We start from the raw sequence: 15,453 nt of genomic DNA on the forward strand, positions 1-15,453 counted from the left end.
CTGCATAGTATGGGAGGGGGCTCAGGGCAGTAGTGCAGGGAGGAGTGCGGGGTGCGGCAGGGGGCTCCGGGGTGGCAGCAGTGCGCACCAGGGCCAGGGCAGGCTCCCTCCCAGCCTGCCCTAACCCTGGCCCCGCACCGCTCCAGGAAGTAGCCAGCATCACGTCCCTGCTTCCCTTGCGGGAGGGGAGGCAGAGGGCTCTGCACGCTGTACTTGCCTGTGGGTACCTCCCCAGAAGCTCCCATTGGCCATGGTTCCCCATTTCTGGCCAATGGGAGCTTCGGGGGAAGTACCCACAGGCAAGCCGCAAGGAGCTCTGCGCCCCCCCCCCCCAGGGGTGGCAGGGACATGGTGCTGGCCACTTCCCGGAGCAGTGTGGGACCCGTGGCGCCACGGGGGTGGCAATCCTGCTGGCCGGATCCAAAGCCCTGAGGGGCCGGATCCAGCCCATGGGCCATAATTTGCCCACCCCTACTCTGGCCAAATGACTGTTTAAGTATATATCCACAGTGGAATAGTCTTTTTGGGAACTGAGTGAGTGAGAGAGAACACAAGTCTGTAGTTCAGTGGTTAGAGCACCAAGGTGGGGAGATGCTGGGTCCCATCCCCCTGCTCCAACCGCTCATCATTTGTCCACAGTGCAACTTCAAAAGGAGAGATTAAGGGGGCCCTACACCAGAATATTCCAAAACTCAGTGGTTAGAGCACTCTATGATGTTCCACTGTGGATAAATAATTTTAAAAAGTCATTGGAGTAGGAGGTTTGGATACTGGATCTCACAGACAAATGCTGTAATCACATAGGTTTTTACATCTGAAGAAGTGGATTTTTACCCATGAAAGCTTATGCCCAAATAAATATGTTAGTCTTTAAGGTGCCACTGGACTCCTCGTTGTTTTTTTTAATTATAATTAATATGCCTGAGCCTATTAATGGTAGTGGTAGCCATACCTCTGCAAAGAGCCATCATTTATGACACCAGCAATGTGGAATCCCTATGTAAGAACGTTTAGTTGTATTAAGTACTACATCAGTACTGGTTTAATATCAAAATTTCTTAGTAAGTTAGACAATTAACTATATAATACTGGAACATATAGGTTAAGTTCTCTGAGAGTTACTACTCGAGAACCATACTCTTGAGTCCTGGAGCCATTTCAAAGCAGTAACCTATGGGGCCATGCACAAGTCCCACATGCAACAGTGAACATTAAGGTGAAATTATAAAATCCTACTATGGGTCCAATGGAGCTACCCCAATTAACACCAGATGAGAGGCTGGTCCTCAGCTCGTTACCTTCCTTTATGGGTAGTGGGTCTCAGAACCAATCATTTCATCTCCTTTCCATTAGATACAATACTAATAGTTTTAGTTTAATGGTTTTAGCAATTTAGAAGCTAGAAGTTTCATATACATAAAACTCACTATGCACTTCTGGTAGTTTAATTTCTTTTCACAAGATTAGGTATAGGATGACACTGCAGTTATATTTAAAAAAAGAGAAACCCATCCAACAAAAGCCACAGTCTCACCAGCTTGATATCCACACCATGTAATGTGCAAGATGCAAAGGAAAGGAACTTGTGCTGAGGGGCAAACAGAACAGTATACACTACAGATTAGAAAAAAATAATCCAATACAATTATGGATGAGAAAGAGGAGTAGCTTGTCAAACATTTTACTTGACAATTTTGAGTGGCTTGCGGAGAAGGTGGATAATGCAGTAAAGCAGGATTTCCTTTTTCGTACAGCCACGAAATGCTGCCTTTAAAAAAAAATCCAAGCACCAACTTCTTAAAGGTATTGGTCTTCTATTGTAACATAACAGCACTTCCAGTTGTTAGCACTATCAGGGTCAGGCAGTAAGCAATGAGTTATTTCTATGAGAAAACATGAGGGGACAGCAGACACAGGAGTAATAGTTTATCCCATTGAATTTTTATTTACACATGGACAGTTCCTGCAGATAGATTTTGAACAGATTTGTTCAATAGAAAAGCAGGACTCTCACCATGTTTCGTGGTTCAATTCAACTGTTTATTTGCAGTACACCTCAAACTACTACTTGGTATATTATTCTTGTTCATATGAGAAGCTCAACTCCCTGTTTAGAGTGCTGTTTTGGTGAAGAAGATAATAATAATACTTAGGTCTTATATAACACGTTCCATCTGTAGATCTCAAAGTGCTTTACAAAAGTAATTCCATGCCAAACTCATTAATTCATGTAATTTCATGCCAAACTCATGATCTTGGGAAAGATCCAAGGGTAGCACTTTCACTCATCCTTGTGCAGTGTCTCAGAACTACCTTGACTAAATGAAGAGACCCTAAGCTTTATAGTATCTAGTTTTGGTACTTATATGGCCTCCAATCACCATAGTATTTGAATACCATCACAATTGTTAGTGTTTTTATCCTCACAACACTTCTATGAGGTAGGGAAGTGCTATAATCTCTATTTTAAAGCTGGGAACCAAGGCAGAGAGAGAGAGACTAAGTGATTTGCCCAAAGTCATATAGGAAGTCTGTCACAGAATAGTGTATTAAACCTCTGTCTCCAGAGTCCCATGCTAGCATCATGCCTGCCACACCATCCTCTCTCCCTATCTGTTGTTGTAATGATGCCTCTAACAATAATACCTGCCATAAATGTGAACTTGTTTTCTACTTGATGCTGACTGTGAAAGGACAAATATAATTTATTCTTTTATAAGCTCCTTATAATATAATAAAAAGAAAAGGAGTACTTGTGGCACCTTAGAGACTAACAAATTTATTTGAGCATAATCTTTCGTGAGCTACAGCTCACTTCATTAGATGACTAATGACTAAATTTGTTAGTCTCTAAGGTGCCACAAGTACTCCTTTTCTTTTTGCAAATACAGACTAACACAGCTGGTACTCTGAAACCTGTCATTATAATATAATGTGTACCTAAAAAATCTTGCCACCCACCATATGCTTTATAATTTGAATTTCAAGATGATTTGGCAGAACTCAAAACCCGAGGCACCTGTTTAAGTACTAAGCTGTTGGACGAGGCAACAGGCATTAAGTGTAAGGAAACTATTTAAAATATGAGACTATTTGTCACTGTCACTTCTTGTAACAGACATTTTGTCTAACTCAGAGATAGCATTCTAAGACATCCCAGTGAGTGCTTGGCCTTCAGCTGTTAATATATGTAAATGGCCACAACTAGCAGACCAGCTGTCATTAATGGGCAAAGTGTGTTGATGAAACAAACTTGGGAAACGAGCAAGCAAAGAAAAGTAACAGCACTTTGTTATCTCTACATTAAAGTTGCTAGTTAACTTTAAGGTGAAACAAATATATACCAATGGACGCTAGGCTTAAAATACTTGAGCAGTTAAAAATATGGAAACAAAACATTAAGGGAAGATCATATATATATATATATATATATATATATATATATATATATATATATATATATATATATAATTTACTTTCAGTTCGCTCTCAAGGAAATGCAAATCGCATTGCAATACCATAAATAACCTTAGCTCTGCCCTCCTATTCCAGCCCAGCTTCAACGTACAGACCATAGAGGCATTTGCCTCTTATCCTCCACCATAGCACAACATCATAAAGATACCACAACATATCACATCTTATTCATAGAATCTAAGGCCAGAAAGGACCACTTGTGATCTTCTACTCTGACCTCCTGCATAATACTGCCCATAGGATTTTCCTGAATTAATTCCTCTTTTTAACTAAATCATATCTTACTCTCTACCTGGTGCAAAAATACCACCCTTCTGCCACCTATTACTTCACCATGGGGAAGAATCTCCATGCTATGTAGAGTGATTTAAAACCTTTTCTAATAACCCTTCCAATATGCCCCAGAGATCCTGCCTTCCAGATACATACTATGTACTCACCTTTACCTCAGAGCTTAGAAAGTTTACCACACTGCCAGAAGTAGATATGAAAGACTAGGGTAAGGGCTTCATGCTACGGTAAGAGGTCCAAGAACAACCTGCAGTTACTGGTAAGGGGAAGAATGCCAGGATGTCCACCAAACTATTGTCTCTGGACATTACTCATGGGTCTCATCTTTTGCCCTCAACCTCTGGCAAGTAAGTATCTGATAAATTTGAAGCTCTACTCCACACTGACTAAAGGAAAGAAAGATCTTTGTCTTTGCTTCCTCCAGCCTAGTAGGAAGGATGTCTCCTCTTCTTCCACTCCCCCAAGTCTCCTGTTACGGAGGCAGTGAAAGTTTTCCACTATTCCACTCCTCACCCATCCTCCTGTTGGAGTCCTTCTCTCGTGATTCCTGTGCCTGTTTCTGCTGCTGATAGCTTTTCCAAAGCAGCAGCATGAAAGGGACATGGTTCTTGAAAGTTCCACTGGTGCCAGTGGTGTAAAGATTGTGTCTTCTTTGCACAGCACCTTTAAATATCTAGTGGTCTCTTTGCTAAACACAGCTGCTGCTTTCTGTTTAGTTCAGATGCAGCATCTTACAGAGCAGACACATTCGCCTCTCTCATGGAGACCTTACTTTTGCATTTTTTAGCTTGAGAAGAAAAAAGAAGAGTTCTTTGTACAATTGCTCTCTGGGTAAGGAAAACAAAGAACATGGATGTACTAGCACTAGCAACATGGATGTACCTAAAACCAAAAGTTCAGAGAAAGGGAAGCAATGGCAAAGAGATTTTTTTTTTGTTTAAAAACAACAAAATATCCACTTTGAAAATATGAAGCTTCCATTTCATAGAGAGGTTCAAGAAACTGGAACACATGTTCAGAAAAACGAACGGTTTATGCAAATACTATTTATAATTGTGGCACAGGAAAAAAGTGTTTCTGATACCAGTGTGGAGGAAGATGACATTTGCAGTGCTTAAAAACATTCTCTAAAGACTGAGAAGGAGCCTAAGGCAGTGGTGGGCAACCTGTGGACCATCAGGGTAATCCGCTGGTGGGCTGCCAGACAGTTTGTTTACATTTGCACAGCCGCCCGCAGATCCCAGCCAATGGGAGCTGCAGGAAGTGGCACGGGCCACAGGGACATGCTGGCCACCGCTTCCTACAGCCCCCATTGGCTGGAAACAGCCAACCAAAGCCACTGGGAGTTGTGGGTGGCCATTCAAATGTAAACAAATTGTCTCGTGGCCCACCAGCAGATTAACCTGATGGGCCGCAGGTTGCCCACCACTGCTCTAAGGCTTTAAGAGGGATGCTTTGTTCAGGAGGGAGTTTAGACTAAGATTTTCAAAGTCAACTAATGGATTTGATCCAGATGCCCAATTCCCTCTAAAAGTGCATGTCCAGATGCTCACTGCAGCTTTGAAAAATCTCAGCCTTACTTGACAATATATGAAGGCACCTCTGGCAGCATGCCATGTGCAAAAAAAATAAGTGGACAGAGCCTAAGACAACAAGATTTGCCACAACCCAGATAATATCAGCAAACTAGATGGATCCATATTTCTGTTGCTCACAGACATTGCAATGGTCAGAGTAGGATTTATTCAATAAGCTGCAGAACAGAAACTCTGACCTGTTGGAAATAGGGACAGACTGTCAGGGCCTGTTGCACACCCAGAAAAGGAAATCCATAATACCTACAATCATGAACCCCCTCACTAGCTCTAAATTTTGAGGAGCTCATCTTAGAATAAAGTGACTTTTGTATATTACTTATTTAATAGAACTATATGCAATGTGCAAACAGGACTCAAATACTCCATACTGGGTTAAATAGAAATGATGTGAAAATGAGAATGGAAATAGATACGTGGACACCAGAAATATGCAAATAAATGTTGATTAATCATAAACCAAGAGAAATTGATGTAGCTTTGAAAAACTATAGTTAGGGAGAAAGACAAGTATTAGAATGCCTGCAGGTCACTGTACATTACAAAGGTAATTTCTCACCATGTCTCTTACCTTTGGCTGGAGGAAATTGGCTGAATGAGCTCACATTGGAACACTGTGATTCCAGAAGGGAAATTAAAAAGTGAAATGTAAATTTAATACAGACATGTAGTTAATAAGGGGATAATGGCAAAGCTGCACATGGTTGAAAGTGCAATTTCTAAAGGCTTATCCTTTAACCTTACAATTTGCAGGACCCCATAGAAACACAGTTAGAAGAAATACAAGAGAAGAGAATAATTTCCACCTTTGGAGTTCAGTGAATAGACTGCACATGGTGTGCATGTGTATTAGAGTTTGTTTGGTCCTACAAAGTTACTATGGACTACAGGTTTTAGGTGGCCCAGTATGCCATTAGTTACAAAACCACAAGATTAATTTACTAAGGATACAAAACTAAACCTGCTCTAAGAGCCAGATTTTTAAAAAGGACCACCTCTGAAAATACACAAACAGTTGTTCAGATATGAAGAGATAGCATAAGAAGTAGTAGTGATGGATGAGGAGTCACATTTTGGCCTCCTGAAGTCGCTGATTGAAAAAAGTGGTAAAACTAAGGGAAAAGATTGCAACCCAAATGTCTGAGAGAGTTAAATGATGTCATCTCTTATTTGGGTGACACTGATAACTGAGAAAGATGCAGAGGAGGGAAGATCTCAGATGTTCTGAAAGATTACAAAAATAAGGTTTAAGTTAAGGTGCTTTCTTCTAGAAATAAATTGTTCAGCTTGTTGGGGCTTAGCACAGATGCAACCCTTAAAAAGACACATTTTTGAAAATGTGGCTGTACCTAAAAATATTTATTTTTAGCAATGTTGAACATGCATGGAAAACATTCCAAATATATTTACATTAGTCAGCATTGTTACAAAAATAATAAAGGGAATCTGTACTGAGACAAAGTAAGGCTTTTAGGAAGCGTTTTCCTTCTAAAATAGTTTCATTACAGCAAATTAAATAGCCACAGAAAATAAATATTGTTTTGAACAAAGTAATGCAACATGATCTCTCCAGATGACAACATCACATAGTGGACAAGAGAGTTCATCCTTATTTCTCCATAAAAAATGGGAGAATAGAGGTAGTGTTACCAAAAGGCTTGCCCAAGGATGCTGATTTAATTATGTAATGGTAATTGTTATTATGGAGGAGCCGATGATAACTGCAGGTGTCCAGAAGTGGAATACATGATGAAGAACATTTGTGGTCTTTATGCAGTTTCCTGAGAAGCATTTAGTACTGGCCACAGTTGGAGAGAGGATACTTGAGTAGACAGACCTATGATCTGATGCAGTATGGCAATTTGTGTGTTCTATGACTTCACTGCAATTTATTTCTAAAATCTCATTTACTTGTTAGATTTGATGTACTTAGAGGGGCCTGTATGCCTTGATCATAGGGTCTATGTATGTCACACTGTCTGGAGTGGCTCAAGAGCAAGAATATCAACCTCAGGGCAGACTGTTAAGAAGCAGAACACAAACCCCAAACTGGCTGTGAGTTCTATACTTAGATTTCACCAACCAAGTAACAAGTGCAAACACTGGGCAGGCACCGTGCAGCCTTAACATGGAGTTACAGACAGTCCTCTTGGGCATTCCAATCTATCTTGCCACACAGGCAAGCTTGACTCTGTGACAGATGGTCACTTTACACCAAAGATCAGAAAATATTCAGGTTACTCCCAGTCCCAAAGTACCAGTTATTTTCCTCAGGTCAATTTGCACTGTAGATCTCACCTCAAAGACAATGCTTGTAATCAGTTCTGTAACAAACTAAGGGGTAGTCCACACTAGAAGTGCTACAGCAACGCAGTTTTACCAGTGCAGCTGTGCCACTGTAGCACGTCTGGTGAAAACACTCTAAGCCGACGGGAGAGAGCTCTCCCGTCAACTTCATTACTCCACCTCCACAAGAGAAGCTCTGTCTACACCAGCACTTAGATCAGTGTGACTTGTGTCGCTCAGGGGTATGGATTATTCAGATATTTATTTTTGGCCATGCTGAACATGTATGGAAAACTCATTCCAAATACATCTACATTAGTCAGCATTGTTACAAAAAAAAATAAAGGGAATCTGTACTGAGACAAAGTAAGGCTTTTGAGAACGTGTTTTCCTTCTAAAATTGTTCCATTACAGCAAATGAAATAGCCATAGAAAATAAATATTGAAGTATGTAACTTAGCTTTGTGGAGCTCCCTGTGGCTTGGGGCCCCGGGGAATTGCTCTTCTTGCCACCCCCTAATGCCAACCCTGCACTTGCAGCCCCACTAATCCCATCCCATGATCCCCCAGTTGAGAAACACTGTTCTAGATGAGTTGATGTACCCCCTGAAGACCTCTGCATACCCCCAGGGGTACGCATACCCTTGGTTGTGAACCACTTGTGTAGACAAGCCCTAACTAAAGGTATATTAACTAGGAAAAAGAAATGAGAGCATTATTTATAAGGTTAAAGCAGGTAAGCATACAAACGCAAATGAGATGCAAGCTTAAATTCAAAAGGTAATAGAAGCATCTATCATAAGCAAGCTTTTATGTCCTTTGGAGCTAACCCAAGCCAAGCAGCTTTGGGATCTCTTGCTTATGTTTAGAAAGCTTTGCCCCTTAGAGTCCAAACAGCATAAACAGACTCCAGGACCTTCTGGTCAGGGATTCTTCCCCACCCACCCTTCCTGAAGTCCAAGCAAATGGGACAAGTGCTTCTGCATATAACCTCTTCATGGATGGGTAGGGGAGCACTCAACAAAGTCTTTGTTCCACAATGGCCCATTTGGATTCAGTAGTCCTTCCTGATGGGCAGGAGATAATTCCTTCTGTAGGAATCCAGTAGTTTGCATTAGGTGAAGATTTGTTCCTGTTTGGTGAGTTACAGAATTTCAGAACAAACCTTTTACAGTTATAGAGCAAACACTTAGGCATTGCCTTATAGCATGGGATACCGATGTTATGTTTATAAGAAGCATATGGGATTTTATTTTAGCGGAAAAGGCAATACGCCACGTTTATTGAAGATATAATAATTAGTGTATGCATTTAATTAGAGAGAGAGAGAGAGAGTTTTGTTGGTTGATGTTATAGTTATTAGTTTAGACTTTGGATTAATTTAGTGGCTAGCTAGGTTGATTATGGGTAGGTAGGAGCCGCGTTTTGTTGGTCGCGACACAATGCTTTGGGGAAGTTTTGGCAGGATGAACCTAAAGTTTAATGGCAAGGCATTTTGTTTTTCAAGTGATTTTTTTTTATTGGGACCAATGAGTTTTGCACCATCATGCTGTAATTAGCTGTTGTTTGATGAGTGCTTGTTTTTTTTTCAATTTTTTTTTAATTACGTTTTTTAGGGAGTTATTTTATGCTGGTTTTGATTATAGTTATTTTGTTTTTATTGATAATTTGCTTTTTTCTAATATATGTTAATAGGGGCATGTTGCAGCCTTTTGGCGCCCTTGTGTTTGTTTTGGGGGGAGTTTAGAACATCTGGTTCAGTGATGGCCTTTACACTTATTTTTTAACACACATTTTTTATTTACACACAAAACAGAATTAATTTACACAGAACATTTTGAACAGGAACATCAAATTGCAATGCAGAAGAAAAACAATCATGGCATTCTTTTACTTATTTTAAAATGCTAAACCTACAACAAAGTGGTGACCCTCAAAGGTCTGTTACTGCCTTGTAATCAGTCCAGACACAAAGAAATTGTGGCTGACGCATCTCTACCAATGGCACATTAGGCCATTCCTTTCTGCTACTCAAAAAGGGTGGCTGGTAGGATATGGTCAAATCATACATCAATACATTTAATACATGCAACATTATTATCTTATTTTTTATTCTTTATTTTAAATTATACAAAATAAATTTTTATTATACAAAATACAAACATAAAATCCTACTACTACATGTCCCTCTTGACCCCTTAAGAACAATACTTGAGTGGGTTATATTTTATATAATTGTTTTATAGTAATATATTGCTTTATAACCTGGGGTAGCCAAAAGGATTTTATGATAAAGTTTGGGAGTGAGCTTATTTTTTATATTTTTGTTTTTATAGATTGTTGGTGAGCAATTTTAACAATAATTTCACCTAATAACAAATTAGGCTTAATTATGCTGGAAATATATTGAATTTATTTATATTTGTACGTATTGAACAAGGACTTTTTTTGTTGTTTTAAAAGATGCATTAATACTTGAACATTTTTAGATATTACCCAAAACATTTTATGTTTAAGTGATGCTAAACTAAGAAGTTGCGTTTTATTTTTTTTATTTTATTTGTTGTTTATATAGCAGCTAGGAGATGGTGGTTAGCCACCGCCACATATTTTATGTTGCTTTTAGGTTTTTTAGAATTATTTGTATTAAATTTATGGTATTATTTGCTTGCTTTTGAATGAGACTATTTTTCAATTATGAAAAGGAACTGAACTTATTTTTACTTACTTTTAGGTTTTATAAGGAGGGCTGCATTTTTACTAAAAGTTTTTAGAAGCTGGTAAAGCCATACCTTACACTGGAGTTTTATTTTTTGTGGATTAAAATTGTGATGGTTAAGCAGTGCTTTGTGTTTGGGTGTTGGGATTTATTTATTTTTTTGTAAGAATTTAAACATTATTATTTATGTAAATAATTTAATTTGTGAAATATGTATTTATTTGAGTTTTTTTTTTATTTTAAGGAATATGATTTGTTTTTTTGTTTTTTATAGGGCTGTTTTTGTGGCCCTTTGTTTTTAAATTTTGTTATTTGTGTTTGATGGCCTGATTAATTTTATACTGGATGATGGTTTTATTTTTTTGTAATTGTAAGAGCTAATGGAAATAATTATGATGGGTTATATTAGAGCTGCTTTTTACTATTTTGTATTAGATAACTAGGATTAATTATTAGGCGCATTGGATGTTTAAACAGAATCTGAAAGGGTTGAATTTTTGTTTTTAGTTTATTACTGCTGCAGATGGCAGCCAAAATTAGAGGCAGTTTATTTGGCCAGGGTTTTTTTGTGTGATTTACTATTTTTTGGAGCACTTCCTTAATAGTGTGATTCATGCAGTCTACTTGGCCTGAGGCCAGTATGGTATACCAAGCTTTTGTTTAATGTTTAAGGCTTGTATTATTGTTGTAAAAAAATTTTTTACAAAGGCATTTTTATTGTTAGAATTTATTATTTTGGGAGTGCCATATTTACATACAATTTTATTAACATTACCCTAGTACTATTATTTTTAGTAGGAAATGCCTTTACCCATCCTGAAAATGAATTATTACCAATAAATATTGGATTTTTAATTTTTGTTTGGCAATTTATTAATAAAATTAATTTGAACCTTGTGCAACGGCCCAGGCCTTTGTTGGTTCATTCTGGGTAGCTAGTGCGGTGGACAAGCCTTGTCCTGAGCACACTGCACACAATTTTGCACCCATGTTTTAACATTTTTATATACTTTTATTTTGCTACTTGTTTCAACCTTTTTAAAGTGTTCTTTTTTTTTTACTATTTTATGCATAAACTGATGGACTACATTAAAGGAACTTTTGTGGTGGGGAGTATTTTTTGGAACTTGTTTAGGGCAGTTTGTAGTGCCATTTGTTGGCTCAGATGTGTTAGCATAGACTTTTTTTTTTTTAGTTTTGGTTATAACTGTTACGTTATGCTGTTGGGTTATTGTATTTACCCGATTATTTTAGATGGCTTTTATACCCATTCCTTTACTGTGTGCTTTTACATGTCACACCTTTAACTGTTTAGGGTTTTTTGTTACCCATTGGTAAATTAATTTTTATTTTTTTGAATATGCAGTATTTATTTGCTGCTTTTTACCATTTTTATACCAATTATATACTTAAAACTGTATTTTTTTTTTACACAAAAATTACTGTTAGCATAAATATACACGGGCCGTGAGGAATTTTTGTATTGCCTTAAAACCTGATAAATTGAATGGAACTCGGCATGCTGAGCCGATTCATGGTATAAACGTCCCTGAATTACTTTTTTTTTTTTTTTTAAGTTAAGGACCGTGTATTTTACACTTTTTTTTTTAATACTATCATTGCTCTTTTGTTAGTAAACCAGATGTGCTTTTCTTGACCCACAGTATTTAATTCTTTTAGTGGCAGTGCTTTTACCAAGGCAATTTTTTGCTTTAGAGTGACCTCTGGACATTTATGTTGATTCCCTTTTTTAATTAGCTTAGACACTGTTTTTGTGGTTACCCCTTTATTAACTAAAATAAGCATCCATCGGGCCATTTGGGTGTTTGAGACTTTACCTCCCTTTAATTTTTTTGATAAAATGTACTTGAAAGAAGTGTACTTGAAAGAAAACATAAAAACATCAGTGAACGTCTGCGGATGACCCACAGATTGGGGGATTAGTAAATAATGAAAAATGCTTTGTATCATTGACTTGTAATCTGGATTACATAGTAAACTGAGTGCAAGAAAACAGTGTGTTTTAATACAGCTAAATGTAAAGTTATGCATCCAGGATCAAAGAATGTAGGCCTTTTTTACAGGATGAAGGACTCTATCTGGGAAGTAATGTCTCTAAAGAGACTTGGAGAATCATCAGCTGGATAATCAGCAGCACATGAACTCCCAATGCGACATTGTGGCCAAAAGGGCTAAGGGGAACCTTGGATGTATAAACAGGGGTATCTTGAGTAAGAGTAGAGAGGTTATTTTACCTCTGTATTTGGCAGTGTGTAACCATCACTGGAACACTGCATCTAGTTCTGGTGTAGCAATACTGGATGGATGTTGATAAATTGGAGAGGGTTCAGAGAAGAGCCACAGGAATGATTAAAGGATTGGAAAACATGGCTTAGAAATTGGGTTCCTTGAGTCTATCTATTTAGCTTAACAAAAAAAAGCTTAAGGGATGCCTTGATCACGGGCTATAAATATGTGTATTGGGAGCAAAATTTGATAATGGGCTCTTCAATGTAGCACACAAAGTTATAACAAGATCCAAAGGCTAAAAGCTGAAGATAGACAAATTCAGACTAGAAATAAGGTGCATTTTTTTTAAATAAGGATAATTAATCATTGGATCAACTTACCAAGGGTTGTAGTGGATTCCCCTTCACTGGCAATTTTGAAATCAAGACTGTATATTTTTCTACAAGATCTTTTCTACAAGATCTCCTCTAGTTCAAACAGGAATTAATTCAGGGAAGTTCTATGGCTTGTGTTATGCAGAAGAGCATACTAGATCTGGCATTAGAATCTATGAATCTTTAAAGAGAGAGGTGACTGCTTGAGATCTAGAAAGGGTGCACTCATAGTCCATGAGGGTTAGAGGTACTGTTCACTTGAAACAGTGACAAAAGGGTTTGGATAAAAGTGGGATCACGAGATTTCCAGAGTTAAGGCCCCTAACAAAAACCAAAAACATACAAACACCTCCTGCCAACAGCCTTTTAAAGCAGGGGGCTGTAGTTAAAGTACCTTTATTTGTCACAATTGATGCAATATCAAAAGGAGAGAGTTGATTTTAGGTAGGTAGGAAACAAACTATTTGGGGTTTTATACATCAAACCCAAACTATATCAGAATCCAGTGCTGTCTACACAGCTTTGATGTAACATGCTCTCTGTGAAGCACTGCTTATTAAGTAGGCAGAGACACTTAACACTAACAAGTTTTTGAATGATCTTAAGGTATAGCCAACCTCATTGTAGACATCTATATTGAAGGTGGTAGAGAATGGATAATTGTAGCAAGGCCTGAAACCAAAAGGAAAGGTTACACTCTTCTCACCAGCACTGGATACCATGATTATCCCTACAGTGAACTCTACTTTGTATGGGAGTGGGAAAAGGAGATTGGGAAAGAGTGGTTTTAGCCACAGCTGCTCCAGGGACATACGGTAATAGTGGGTTTAATTTTACCCCAAAATTAGAAACCGGAATAACAAGCACACTTAAGTGCCATTTTTTCCAGTTGCTTCCCCTAATCTATAAATATTACTTCTGTCTGCTGTAGTTTAAACTTCAGCCAGTTTAACCATAGTGTGATGCGTGGATTGAGTAATATTCATCTGTAATAGCCAGGTTAGACGAGATACAGAGCTGGGTATCCTCAGCATACTGAAGAAATCACAGCCCACTCCACCATCTATATGCATTTCCATCACTACAGGATAAAGTGGAGACTCTTTCATTAACATGTTAAATGGCAAGGATGACAAGATATTATCCACAGCTGCACTCTGTCCACAGATCTATCTCAGCTCATGCTACTGCTAGCATCCACATTTCTCAGCAGCTACAGCCCTTGAAGTCTCTTTAAATGGAGGAAAAAGGGTTCCTGCTTTCCCTCAAATGAAGCAGTGTCAAGATCCAGAAAAGACACATGAAACAGACCAATGAAAATTTAGCCCTGCATCTTCAAGAATAGTTCTTCCAAAAAGTTTGCCAAATACTAATAATGATGTTCCATTAATCTCTGAATTTATCACTTAGATATGAAAAGTCTGAGTAACCCGGTAGTGTCAGAAGAAACTTCCTCTTAAAGTCAGCACAAAACTACAAAGGGTTTACTGCAGAATTTGTATTAAAGGCTCTCTTGCTTTTCTGATCTACTTGGCACTACTTTTTTATTTCCACTGCAGAAGGGAAGTTTTTTAAATGTTTACCAACTGCTGCTAATTTAGAGCAGGTTCTATAGAAACGCACCAAATATTCTACAATATACTCTGAACAAGTTCACAGCTGGAAGTGTAGGACTTAATATTGTAAAAACAATTTTATTTCCAATTTGGAAAAGATGGGGAGGGGGGAATACACATGTTGGACTGGACCCACAAAGGGTATTTAGGCTCTGCATAACTTTAGGCACCCCACTGCCTAGTGAAATCCACTACCGCAAGCAGAGCTCAGGATCCCTATACAATCAGTATTGCCAACCTCAAATGTTCAAAAATCCGGCTCACCAAAAATCATGAGATATGATTTTAAAAATCAAAGATTATGTAAAAGTAATAGATCTGGTGTTTTTATTTGCCTTCTGCTTTTTGACCCTTTAGGGTGCACTAGGTCACATTTCGAAGCTTTCTCCACAGCCACAAGGACTAAAAAAAACTTAAAGAAAAAGTAAGAATGAAGGCTGAAATCATCACATATCCACTTAACTCCAGGAGCTGGGGCTTTAAGGAAAACAATAATTATCAGGAGACTCATGACAAAATCATGAGAGTTGGCAACACTGTACAATGCATGGGAAGAGTTAGACACCCGAGAATAGTATTCAGAGAAGCCAGTGATGGAGCTGCTAACCAGAGGACTACAAGTCCCATCATCTCTGTCCCCACTGCATATCCCCTTCCTCTGGCAAGGAAAGGCCCTGAACCAGGAAGTGGCCTGGCTCTGTTTGGATGCAGAGGCCTCAAGAATAGCCAGGAGCTGCAAGGAACCTGGAGGCAGAAAAGATTTCCTTAGGAACCATATGCAGAGCTGCGTACGGAGGGCTGTGAGTGCCAAATTTAAAAAGTTATTAAAGCTAATGTTAAAAAAT

The sequence above is a fragment of the Eretmochelys imbricata genome, chromosome 1, assembly GCF_965152235.1.
Source record: "Eretmochelys imbricata isolate rEreImb1 chromosome 1, rEreImb1.hap1, whole genome shotgun sequence".
Classification (NCBI taxonomy): domain Eukaryota; kingdom Metazoa; phylum Chordata; order Testudines; family Cheloniidae; genus Eretmochelys; species Eretmochelys imbricata.